Source organism: Pinus tabuliformis, chromosome 8 (assembly GCF_031772625.1).
Source record: "Pinus tabuliformis cultivar Carrire ecotype Pingquan chromosome 8, CPIR1, whole genome shotgun sequence".
In the NCBI taxonomy this organism is placed as follows: domain Eukaryota; kingdom Viridiplantae; phylum Streptophyta; class Pinopsida; order Pinales; family Pinaceae; genus Pinus; species Pinus tabuliformis.
In genome coordinates, this window is record NC_142294.1 from 1,232,155,985 (window position 1) to 1,232,169,781 (window position 13,797).

General features: G+C 35.9%; 1 pseudogene; it reads right to left on the reverse strand.

The window, feature by feature from the left end:
* Nucleotides 1-1,225: 1,225 nt before the first annotated feature.
* Nucleotides 1,226-2,293, reverse strand: LOC149239837 (large ribosomal subunit protein uL11y-like; annotated as a pseudogene).
* Between the last annotated feature and the right edge of the window lie 11,504 nt (nt 2,294-13,797).

Below are 13,797 nucleotides of genomic sequence, written 5' to 3' on the forward strand. Positions count from 1 at the left end.
GCGTTCTCCTCTTATGATTTAGTTTCTTGTTTGCAAAATTATTAAGATTTTGTTCTTTGAATGCATCACTGGCAAACTGATGATTTTAAAATGGTATTCTCTGAGCACATAACATCAAATATAAAATTTTCACAATTTTATGTTGGCAAGCTTTTGAGTACTTTCTTTAGCTACGCAAGTATAGATTGGAAGTTGGCATTCCTTGTGTGTTTTTCAAATTGTGTATCAATGTAAGTAAGCATCATTCCTCATTGCATCCAATGTTGTATGAACCCTTTATTCTGTATAGGCCCCAACAAGGGAAATTTGAGTAATAAAAAGTTTAGTTTAGTGCCTCATATGACTCACTCAAGTGTGGATCCATAAAAAGGATCGGGTTCTTCCATCTGAATCTCACTAAGCATCTAAATAATAACCACAAAACTCAGAATCTGGATCACGATCTAAAACATCATAATCTGGGTATCAATCTACTGTTGATTGTGACAATGCTTTTGCAGCGTTGAAACATAGAACATTTGTTGCACTAATATTAGTGTTCATGGGCTTCTTGGAAAGAGGGGGTGAGAGAAGAACGAGATCAGAAAATCAGATTCAGACAACAAACGAGGTTGTTACGAGACAAAAATAGGAAATGCAATTGTTTTATAGAATCAGTTCAAGTTGGATTTGTTTTTTAATCCATATAATGCAACAGTGCAACAAGAAAACACTAATTATAATGTCACCAATAATATCTCTTCCAACAAATGCTTTCATCCATTCAACAGATTGGTGCGTACAGATATTATCTAACTACCCAAAGTCTTCAAAGAAGTGGAAAATGCCTCAAAATCCCCAGGACCTGAAATGAAATTCACAGGCCCCTAAATGTCTCAAAACTTCTGAAGGTCGTGAAATCAAATTCACAGGCCACCTTCTTCTAGTTTTCAACTTCCTTAAACCTTAAAACCCTAAACAAACGAAAAAAGTGCATACAGATATTATCTAACTACCAAAGTCTTCAAAGAAGTGGAAAATGCCTCAAAATCCTGAGGACCCGAAATGAAATTCACAGGCCCCTAAACGTCTCAAAACTTTTGAAGGTCGTGAAATCAAATTCACAGGCCACCTTCTTCTAGTTTTCAACTTCCTTAAACCTTAAAACCCTAAACAAACGAAAAAATACCCAAGAATAAAAATAATGAAAGGCTCTCACTTCAATTACCAAATGTGAATTCTTCCTTCATTCTTCAGGGATCTCGACCTCCCCTTCGTCGATCTCGGCCTAGACATCCTTGGGATCCTTTCCATCCACCGTGCAACCAATAGAGAGGCATGTGCCTAGATTCTCCTTCACCAACCCAAACAATTCCTTCACCATGGACCTCGGCCTCATAACCCTAGCGATCTCAATGACATCATCTAGGGCGATATTTCCATTGTGCTTGATGTTCTTCGTCTTCTTCCTATCTCTCTCGGGCTCCTTCAATGCTTTTATGACCAGGGCAGTAGCACTTGGCACCACATCGATCTTGGCATGTCTGTTCTGAACAGTGAGCTTTGTCGTGACCCTCAAACCCTTCCAATCCTTTGCAATGTCTTCTCTAATCTTCTTGGGTGATAGACCCAGAGGACTAATCTTGGGGGCCAGATGATGGGTGTGGAGCTTGATTATCTTCTTTTTTTAGAGGTATCACCGCATTGGACCCCTATTCGTAATGTGGCAGCAATGTCGCCCGTAATATTTGCATTGCAAGGGGGGTCCAGGGGGGGTGGTTGCAATATTTGGGAGTCCCCCCCTGGTGGGGGATCGGGAGCAACGCCCCCAAAGCTAAAAATAGATGTAAAATTGCCTTGTAAAATGTTGTAATTTCGTAGTCAATCTGAGTTGTTCAATAGGCGAAGATTTGACGGTAGAAGTTATGTTTAGTTTAGGGTTTTTTGCCCTAGAAGGAAACCCCGCGTCTATATAGATCTGTATTCTGAGTGAGAAACAGAGAGGAGATTGTGTGAGAGTGAAGAGGGAATTACAGCGGATCTGTTGTAGGTTGTATCTCTTCATTTTGCTGGATAATATAAAAGGAAGGACTGGTTGTTTCTCTGTGGACGTAGCCCAAATTGGGTGAACCACATATCTGTGTCTCTCTTGTTTTATGTGTTTTCTTTTTATATTTCTGCAATATATTTTATGTGTTCCATTGCTCTGTAATTTATAATTTTCTAACACCAGAGACAAAGCAGCTCCCACTTCACCCCCTGTGACCCTCACATACACCTCGACCACTTGGGAAGGATCGAGCTTAGGAGGCATGGCTGTCAAATTTTTCACAAAACACTAAAGAGTCTTTGATATTCTTGGCTTCTGCTCATGTTGTGTTTCTCTTTGTTCACCCCCCCCGGAGAGCACTCATGCGGATGTGAAACCCTTACTTACTAAACCACCCCAAAACTCATGTTGGATAATGCAATGCTCGATGGATCTCCCAAATGGAGATATATATCCTTTCATACGAAGTCAATTAGTAGTAATAAGGTGTGGTTAGAGAGAGATTGTGGTTAGAGTTTCGATGGCTTGTTGTAGAAATTTATGGAATCAACAATTTGCTTACCAATAATCTTTGCTAATCTTACAATTGGATTGACTACTGGGGCCAATGCATGTGCTATTTGGATCTGGAATTGGCTACCTTTTCCAGGTTGAAGACACAATTTTTTTTACTTAACTTTTTCTTTTTAAGTGTCAATGGTGAGTAATTTTTGTCCTTGCATGTTGGAGGGTGCTCTGCCATTATTTTCAAGTCATCTCTCAACATGTCTGGTGCTGTAACTTGACACAAAATAGCCCAAGTCACAACAAATCTGTGAACAGGAAATCATATAAACTTTTATATGGAATAGCTTTAGGATTGGAAATAATGCAAAACACAAAAAACCTAGGGATATTATTTTTTTTTTTAAGGTATCAGATATTTCCTTGAGTGTGGCCTAAAACTGTATAATATATTTCATACTACAACCTATAACTACTTTTCATGGGCTAAGATCCTGTGTCTTGTGTGGATGTAAGAAAATAGGTTAACTACCAACTAGTTGTTTTAGGTGGCTAGCTTTTGTTTCCACACAATGATGTAGCTACACATTTTGGTTTTGAGATTATATCAATAGAAGCTAGGCTAGTAGCCTCAATTTTTGTAGGCTTTTCTTTATTTGGATAAATAAATGATCACTTGAAGAATGTTATACCAAGGAGCCAAAGATGATTACACAAGACCCCTCTTCCTACGTAAGGAGAGATGGCATATGTGCTTTGTCTACAATTTGTTTATTGATATCTTTCCTAACCATATCATTCTTAGTTGAGATTTATATTACTACCTTAGATCTAAAAGCACAAACCTTTGCCAAGTTCAATGCAATATTCATCTCATGAAAAGTTGTTGAGAGGTCAATTTGTGGGAGTATTTATGTTGTCAAAATAGTTTTCTTTTGGCTTACTCCAACAGTGTTTACACCGTGATTGGGGATGCTTCATGATTTTTTGGGTACATGATATATGCTCTGCCCTCTGATGGTTTGAGATGGATTGGCTCATGCGAGATGGTCTGTGATGGATTTGTAAAGTGGAGACAACTTGTTGAGTGATTTCTTGACCTTAGATGGGTGCTTGCTTGACCTTTTTGCTAAGGGTGATAGAGTTCTCTTGCTTGATATGTGGATTCCTTGAATTATGGACACATGGAGAGATTCACGTGCTAGATGGCATAGGCTAGATTGGATTCCTAGATGGAGGCTTGGAGTTAGCTTGGGGACAACTGGGCTACAACTATGTTCTTGCAATGGAAATTGACCTAGTGAATTACATGACATAGGAGGAGCATTGAAATTTGTGTAGGCTTGGGATGGAAAGGTATGGATGCACCTGATGTAGGTACACCATCTTGGAGCTAATATTATTTATGACATCATGTTAGAGCATGACATGTATATCGTTGGAGTGGAGTGCTTCACTTGTGTATGCCTACATGAGCTTATTGTATGGTTGTTGTAAGTAATTGGGCCCAAGTAGTATTGTTGGTATCTCTTACATCTCATATATATATATATATATATATATATATATCTATATATATAAATGAGAGAGTCATCATTCATACTTTATGTTGCTTATTCTTATTCAGTCTTATAGAAATGTGACCTATCAGAGGAGCACACTAATCTTCTCTCTTTTTGGTTCTTTTGTACTTTCTCTCTCTCTCTCTTGGAGTCGCTAGAATTTCACATCTTCTTAGAGTCTAGGGTTAGGTTTGTTCTTTGGAGGTTTGAGATTAGGATTTTATGATAAAAACCTAGTGTATATTTTCCGAAGAAGAAGAAGAAGACAACTTGCCTTCGAGGACTTCTTAAAGTGATTCTTGCATGTTTAAGCCCCTTAATTTAGCTAGGGTTTTTCTTCAGTTATCTCTAGCTGTTGTTTTGTAGAACTAGTGGTTCACACTAGATGATTTAGAATGCTATAATATGTACTTGAGTTCCATCTTGAGATTTTTAGTTGATCTTTAGATTGTTGTGAATATTCCATTGGAACAATTTGTCACAATAGATCTCATAAAATTACTAAAATATTTATTGTTAAATTTTCCTTAGATTATAGATTCTTTAGTCAGTTGATTTTTTGATTAATTAATTAAATTAATTGAAATGAAAGAAATAAAAATAAGGACACACCATCCACAATAAACACAAACATTTTCCCTAGGAAATCCTTATGGGATAAAACCCAACTAGAAGGTGAGGCTACTTTGCTCTCTTTCTCAACGGAAAATGTGCAAGTACAAAGTAAGAGGTACTCCCTACGAAGTTACTTGAGACCTATGGCATTTATGGCTACTACATAATCTTAACCCCTTCCATTTTTACTCTTTAACTTCCCACTCTTATTTTCTTTGCTCAACTTTGGAATGAAACCCCTACTCCCAGTGGCATGTTATTTAACATGGTTTGATAGCCAACTATGGGTATATTTAACTCCCTCAACCTTCAGCTATCGTTGCAGGTTTGAACCTTCTAGATTCCTTCAATACCCACATGTGGCTAGCTCCATATGCATTAGTAAGCGGGGTGGATGTGGTATCCACTCGTAACATGATGGTCATCACGGTTGGTCAACTTGTAAGAGGCATAAATATTACTTACGAATTTTGTTTGACATGATTCTTGAATTGTTGCAATTTTTTGTAGAATAAATTTAGATGGTTTGGCACAAGTGAGATTTTTCAGACTCCATAAAACTTTTTTTAATGCCTCAAAATGGCTCTAGAATCTTTCAAACCCTGATTCTCCCTATTGAGATCTACACTTAAAAGTGACCTCGCAAGCTCATTCCTTCAATTTTTCCTCCTTGAAAGTATCAAGATAGATGGAAAATAATATATGATCCATTCATGATCATAACTCCCCATTAATGGAGGCTTATGGTCCTCAAAGGCTTTATTGAATGAGGTGAGGAAATTTTTCCTCTACCTTCTCTTTCGAGTACCATTTTGCTTTACGTGGAAGTCATCCTTTCAACTCAATGAGCCAAATGCCATGTTGCCCCTATCTTGTAGTTTTGGACCTCTTATGGAAAATTATCATCTACCAAGTCTACCTGAGCATCTAGTGTTGATTCCTCTATAGAAAGTATGACCTACCCCTCCTCATGGTTCAACATGGAAGGCTTATGGAGTTCGAGCTTCTCCACATTCATGACTAAGTAAATGTGTATGCATGGGGGAAGATTGAGTTTATAGGTATTATCTTCCACCTTTTCCAATATCTTGAAAGGACTATACCATAGAGACTTGATCTTCTTATAAGACCCTGTAGTTTTTCCTTGTTAAACTGTAGCCATATTTTGTCTCATTCTACTTTAGTTGGAATAGGCATCTCCTTTAGAGTCAAAGACTTTGTAAGCACCTCAACTACCTCGCCACCTGCGTCGACATTGTCTATAGAAAACCCCATTTCTTCTTTTATCTGATTTCTCTCCAAGGTTAAAGCACGAAGCATGTCCTCAAATTAATCTCTTTGGCCCTTTGTTAAGGCACATTCCTGATCCACTCTCTTGGTCCTTTTAGCAATGTAAGCTGTAGTTGAGGCTTTCCAATGCTCATGCACGTGTTAAGATTTAATCACATGAGTGGGGGAACTTAGACATATTATGAATTGATAAACAAGATTGTTGTAGAAATATGTCTATAATAGTTATTTCTTGCAGTGAAAGATGCATGTTTTTTTCACAAGCGCATAACAAATCATGTTACAAAGATTCAAGGGAGGGATTGCTTTAAAAAGTCAAGTTTTAGCCTAATTTTAGGATGGTTCAGTTCCTATGGAATCATGAAGCACCTAAATATTGATTATACACAAGACAAGACAAATAAACGTATACCAATCTAGAGCAATAAAAGCTACAGGTACAATGTTGAGATTTGGATTTGAAAATCCTCTAGACTATACAAGTTTTCAAGTAATTTATGGAAAGTACGAATCGTAGTCTTTTAGCTGTAGACCCAAGATATTCTTGATTGTTTTCATAAAATTAGAAAACGTGGAGAATTTGAATCTCAGTGCAAGTTAAAGGCACTTTACCTTCATACATGCTTTTCTTTCATCATTACTATCCTCAACGTGTTCTATTATTTAGAGTGAGATTTCGTGAATTGGCAAGGGTGTTTTCCCACATGTTTGTTTTTATATCCCACACAATTGGAATCCTGCTACATTTTTCCTCCTCTACTTCCCCAAGCTACATGTGTTAAAGAGGGTAGAAAACACTAACGATATGTTCTTTTTCTCATTTTTTGGATGGATTTTGTGGAAATTTTACGCATGCCAATTATGTGGTAGGAAAGAAATGTTCCATTATTATTTTTTATCATCTCCTATTTCTAAGTTAGTATGCTTCTATTGTACTAGTTCATTACACCTATGTCATGTAAAGATCAAGTTGAGTGGGTTTTACATTCGATTTCCACTATAGTCAACAACTGAATACATATGTTTTCTGTGTAGGTTGGATGATGGGACGACACACTTTGATTTCCACTAGTGCTCTATTTTTCATATACTATCACAAGTGCACAAATAAAAAATTACTTTTCATTTCACCTATACAAGCAAATGATGAAAGCCCCGAGGGATAGCTCAAATGGTCGAGTTCCCGTTGCTAGTACTCTCTCGGTTTGGGAGGTCACGGGGTCAAATCTCCTCGACGCCCTCGGGGTTAGGCCTGATATGGCCGACCGGCAGATCCCTTCGGGTGGAGCTGCCCCGCTTCTCTATGTGGACGTAGCGGCCACTCCGGTGCCCGTGAACCACACTTAAAAAAAAAATAAGCAAATGATGAAAACTTTGTATTTTCTACTGATAAGGATAACTATGTATTGGAGCTAGACCTTGAGCCCTTCAATTCATCTTTTCCTTACCCAACATGACCATCTCCTATTGGTAATAGAGTTCAATTTTTGAACCAACATTTGTCTTCAATACTATTTCATGATAAAGAAAGCACACAACCATTGTTGGATTTCCTTCGAGCACACAAATACCACAACCATGTCATTTTTATTTCCTTGGTTAATATATTGCATCATTGTGTTTGATAGTTAATTCATTATTATTTTATGCACAATAAATCTCTATCAAATAGCAAAGAAGGATGACCTAGTTGTTTTAGAGATATATAATATGAATTGATTAAAAATTCATAGGGCTATTTCGATTTTCATCTTTCTATTTCACTTATTTAGAGAAAACTATATATTCAAATACAAAATCAACTCAAATCAAACTAAAATAGAGAATCTTAATTATGAATATGTTTCTCTCTCCATACCTTTCAATGACATTATTTTTCTGAATTATACTTGAATTTCACTGATAATAACCTAGATTTATATATTTCTTTTATCACCAAATTGACATCATTTTAAACATACAAATATCCCATTAAATATGACCTAAAGATGATTCAAAGAATATCACCTTTATTCTAAGCACTTGGCAGAGTAATTTCTAAGGTGTGAAGTTTTATTATCGGCACTGTTTGTTTGTTTTGGTCAGAAAAGGGTTTGCTCTTGTTTTATGTGACTTTCAATTGATCATGTGTAACATGTTGAGAAATGAGAAGACTAATGTGTGAAAATTATCTTGCAGAAATTGATGTTGAATGAAAGGATATAGAGTTTAACCAAGCTATGATCCGCTTTGGTAAAGGCAGAGGAACATCTTAAAAAGATACCTAAGAATTCACCATATACAGAGTTTGAACATAAGTAATATATGGTTTTTTCTTTTGCATATATGTTCTTTTTTCTATCCAAGATATCACAGCAAGACAGCTATTGATATTGTAGAAATTGTTAGAGGACCTCATTGAGGTTGATTTTTCTGATGTCCTACTTGATTGATACCTTCTCATGACATGAAGGCTTTAAATACAAATTAATATGTTCACGAAACAAATTAGATTCAAATTTTATAGATATAAAAGATAAAAACAAATGTCAATGCCTTCGTTTGATTGTTACTTGACTTTGGTGTGGGCAAGTTACATGAAATGTGATTGGAAAAATCATGGGGAGACAATGGAGATCACTTCTTGGATATGATTCATTTGTTTTTGGAGATCCTTCAAGCACTTAAGCCATCAACTTTGGAAATGTTTCTAGTAGGTATTCCTATGGTTTTTAATGTTGTGATTCTTTCACCTCATAATTATTTTGGGCAAGCAAATGTTTTAGGAATGCTTGATAAAACATCGATGGACAGGTAATTTTTTGTTATATAATTGCAATGTCCATTCCATGATATCATCTCTTTATTGTTTGATTGTATTTTGATTTTGCTTTGCATTTTAACTATGAAATTGAAAATACTTGGTGTTATCACTCAAAACATTTCCTTAGAAGTTTTGGAAGAAGGGAAGGCTTCGAGGTAACCACAAACCAACTTTTAAGCATAGGCTCTAGCCAACCTATGGCTCAGAGAGGGCTCTCTCTATATAATTTAGCTATGTTTGCTTAGATATTAGGCTAGTTCTAGAGTTCGGGGGGTTTTTTATTTGTATGAAGATCTGGTGGTGGAATCCTTAAAACAGGCTGATAGGTTGATGCCTTTAGGCCATTGGGCAATGGAGTCAAAGAAGGGGCAGCAAAGCTGGAGTTAAATCACTAAAGGGAATGTTCAAGGGGCGAGATAGCATAGTGAAGTACAAATCCTTGGACTAAATGGTGAAATGAGTCTTAACGAGGGTGAGAGGGAAATCAAGAATCCTCAAACCGAGGCTAAGATGGGGGAAAAACAGTGAATCATGAGTAAAGGGCAATTAAGAATCCTTTACTATCAACCATAGGAGAAACTACGGAAGCTAAGGAGCAGTTAAGAATTCCCTAGTTAAGATAGTTTAAGAGAAAACAATAAGAATGTATAATAGTAAGACAGAGTGCAGTTAAGCAAATTACGAAATAATATTCAAGTTAAACATTCAGACTTCTGAAAAATTTAAGATTATGAAACAACTTTAAGGGATATAAAACAACACAAGAGAATTACTCATTCGTACTCCGCTTTACACATGAATCCCTTGAAATATTTGATCTTTATTCATCAATCTAGCATGTTGGCCCAGTCAATGATACAAAAGATTTTATAGTCTTTGAACAAAATTCTATTGAAAGTATAAGAATCCACCCCAAAATACTTCAAATGAAGAAGTATTTATACAAATTCTAAACTGAAATATCTTGAAAAAATATCAAGATTGGTTTTACAAATATCTCAAACTGTTTTACATTAATAGAACTCAAATAAAGGACACTCAAAACTAATGAATCTATTTGGCACTATATTTATGGATTTATGGTGATAAAAGAAGAGAAATTTGAATTTGATAGCAACTCTTAATTGATGATGAGGCATCCAAGTCACTAACTGCATCCTTTCTTTGTGCATTCTGCCCCAGCAATTCTGCAAAATTAGGGTCCATTGATACCTTTTTATATCTCAATCCGAGATAGATATGTAAAAAGTGAAAGAGGTTATTGTAGATAAGTATGTTTTTGAGATAAACCTCTCTTAGTTTCCTAAAATTTAGCTCCAACTGTTTACAATATTCTCTGCAAAAAGATGTCAAAAACAGGACTTTGCACAGTCTGAAAAATAGGCTGTGAAGACATGCACTTATCTCTCTTTTGGTGATACCTGTGTAAAAAGTGAGATAGGTTTTTATAAAAATTAGCCTTTTAGGAACAAAAATTTCCTCCAGGTTCTCAAAATTCATCTTGGATTGGCCAAACTAGTTTCTGAAAAACTATGGCTTAAACAGGAAATTTCTGAAGAATGTACCATTTCTGCTCTGATTTCATCTTTTAACCTTAAATTTATTTTAACTATTTTTCACTTTTACTTTGGATAAACTTAATTGTTGTTGGTGAAAGTGTTTTCATCTTTGTTTAACCCTTACTGCCTCCATGTTTACTTTTACCGCTCTGTTTTTTCATCTATCTTCACTTTGACATGAATCTGTATGCTTTGTAACTGTCTTCCCTGTTGTTTGTCTTCATGCTAGTTGCTTTACTTGACTTGGTCTTCAATCTGATACTCTTTAACCCTAATACACTTTGACTATTCTTTACTGTTTCCTTTTACCTTCGCTATATATTTTAGGTTTTTACTGTCTATTTCAACAGTAAATCATTTAATTTCATGTTTCCTTTGCTTGTATTTTAACTGTATGTTTTATTTTCCATCTCTATTTGAATAGATTTGATAATGATCTCGGAGTACACAGGTCTTATGACTAGTATTAAGACTGTTTATCCAAGGCTGCAGTCTTTTGATCGTCTGTAAAATAAAACAAACTATTAGGAAAATGTTGAGTTGACAGGGAGGGTCATTAATGGCTCTATCGAGCTTTAAAGGTCCATGGAGTGAGTCCAAAGTGCTTTTGGGAGGTAAACCCTGCTTGAATTGGTTAGCAGAGGCTTTAGGTGGTGCAAAAGGGTTACACAGGGTTTTACTGCACAATCAGGCGAAAACGAGCAAAACTGGGGTTTTCGTGTTTAAACGGGTAAAGGTTTGATTTTTTTGAATTTTGGGGCAAAGTGAACAGTGGACGGTTTTGTCATTTAGCGAGAGGGTGGTAAGCGGTTTATTTCGCACTGCTTTTGTGGGCTTGGTGGTATTGGGGAGGGGTTGCCCCATTCCACTCATTCAATGACACGTAGCATCGGGGGTCGGGTGGAAAACCACTTTTTTGGGTGGGTATCATTCGACGTTTGATCCCACCCGAAATGGCTTATAAGTGTTGGATGAAGGCCTTTAGATCGGACGGTGATCGTACTGCGAACAAGCACAGAGGGTAACGGCGGGGGGGATGGGTTAATTGTGGTGGCATGGTGATTAAGCATGGGTTAATGATGAACTTAGGCGATGGGGGTGATTTGCGAATTTTTACTTAATGTAATCACGAATCGATCAGTTAATGAACTTTGTCGGGGTTTGGGTGAAATGCGTAGTTTTATAGTTAAATACACACGGGAAAGGGTATTAATGGAAATTAATATATAAAAGTTAGAAGTTAATATGAAAACGACGAAAATGAATTGCTCTAAGCATAATGTATTTTTTTTATTTGTTTGCTTTTCGCATATATGCATTATAATTTAGGCTAAAGTGTTTTTTTGGGTTTTTGGGAAAAAAGGGGCTTTACATGGGAGTGATCACTTTCCCTGGGCAAATAGTGTTTTAACCTTAGGAAAAGGGGTTTTATTAGAGAAATGAGGGGGAATGAAGGGAGATGAATTTTTTATGAGGGGGAATCTAGTACTTGTTGTCCTTAAGTCATTAAGTCGAGGGTCTGGTCCCTCCAGAAGTCAGAGAAATGCTCTGAGCCTATTTGACTTAAAGGATTTAAGTACTTAGAATTTATTTATGGGAAATTAGTAAAGTAAAGGGGTGAAATGAATGGGGGAAGTTAATTAATTAACTTTGTAAACCTTATGCATGCTTAATTTCCCATTCACATTTGAAATACATGTTGAAAGATGATAAATGTGCTTTTGTCTAATCAATCATCATACTTCTGCAACCTTTCTTCTACTTACCCATCTACTCATCCTACCATTTTTTCTTCATTTTATTTGGGTGCATTTAGGCTAGCAAACCCTTATCCATTTTCTTTTAAAGTAGGAAACTATCTAATTCTAACCTTATATCATCCAAGGGCTCATATTAAACTGATGAGCTCCTTTTATTTACTCTACCTATCTAATGATCTGCCAAGATTAAACAGTTTGGTCAGATTTTATTCTCTAACTATCAACATGAAATTTAAAGCATGGCATAATCAAGATTAAATAGTTTGATTACCATGGATTGTGGCATGAATAACAAGTTGCACACAATCATTATTATGCATAAAAGTAAATAGTAGTGGCATTTTGACTTGCATACTTTCATGGTCTTTTGTTTTTGGGGTTCATATTTTTCACTTTTTTGGACCTTTTCTTATTCTTTTTGTCCTTTGATTTTTCTTTTAGGACATACCCTCTTTTCATTTTATTTTTTATTTTTTAATATGGAAAACATTTTCAAAAATCAAAGATATGTACATATTACAAGACTTAACCTTAGCCATTCAAAATTATGACTCCTATTGGTATAAGAACCTAACAGTGGCTCCACTTGGGGATGGCATTTCCTTGTGAAATGTCAAGAACTCTAAGATCAGTAGCCTTTTAAATTTGACTTTAGTTACCTTATGCTTTGTCACCCTTCATCCTGCTTTATTCATACTTATGATAGTAAATCCTTAAAATCTTATGGCCTTCTCTACGGGCTTCAACTCCAAAGGTTTACCATCCAATCCAAACTAGACTTTTCAAAATAAAATATGTACAAATGGGAAGTAACCATTAGTAACTAGGTTCAAAGTAATGTTTTATCATTCGACCATTTACTGGACCACCTGCTTCTTCAATACCATCAAGTCCTCTCAGGAAGTAAGCATTATTTCCTCTATAAGCATAAATGACATAGGGACCTTTCCATAGGAAATTAAATTTCCCATGTTTACCTTTACCTTCCCTCCTTAAATCCCACTTGAGCACCTTGTCACCTAGGTAGGAATCTTCAACCTTGGTCCTTTTATCAAAAATCTTTTTAGGCTTTTCCTGCACAACTTGAGATATGATCTGAAACTAAAAGGTGCTGCAACCTTCAAACCAAATTAGTAAATCATCAAGACCTTAGGGCCTTTTGCTTGGATTCAAATACTTTATGATTTATTTCATAATCTGCTAAAAACTAAATTAAATCAAATTGAAATGCTACCTACTCTGTATTGTTGAAAATCAGGCTAATTTAAATAATACAAAAATGCCAATGAAGCCAGTCAAGCAACTGCAGAAACAAATGGACTGCTTGATTGATTGTCAGTAAAGTCAGAAGCATAATTTGATCATGTACCCACATAATCAAAACTGTGATATATAAAGGCCAATGTTGATGTATTTGGTCCTTATAGAGAAAACATGTTAAAGGACTTGAGCTGCGAAGAAACTCCATATAATCTGCTATAGGTTCAACAAAAGCATAAAGTATGATAGTTTCTTCTAGGCCTTCAATGTCTAATTGATCAATTGTATCCTCAATACTAAACCTTGAAACTACTTCTTCAGTATTGCTCTTGGAAGCATAATCATCCTCAATCTGCAAATCAAAAGGCAGTACAATTTCCTCTTGGTTTGGAGAAGGAAGATTTTGTAAGAATTC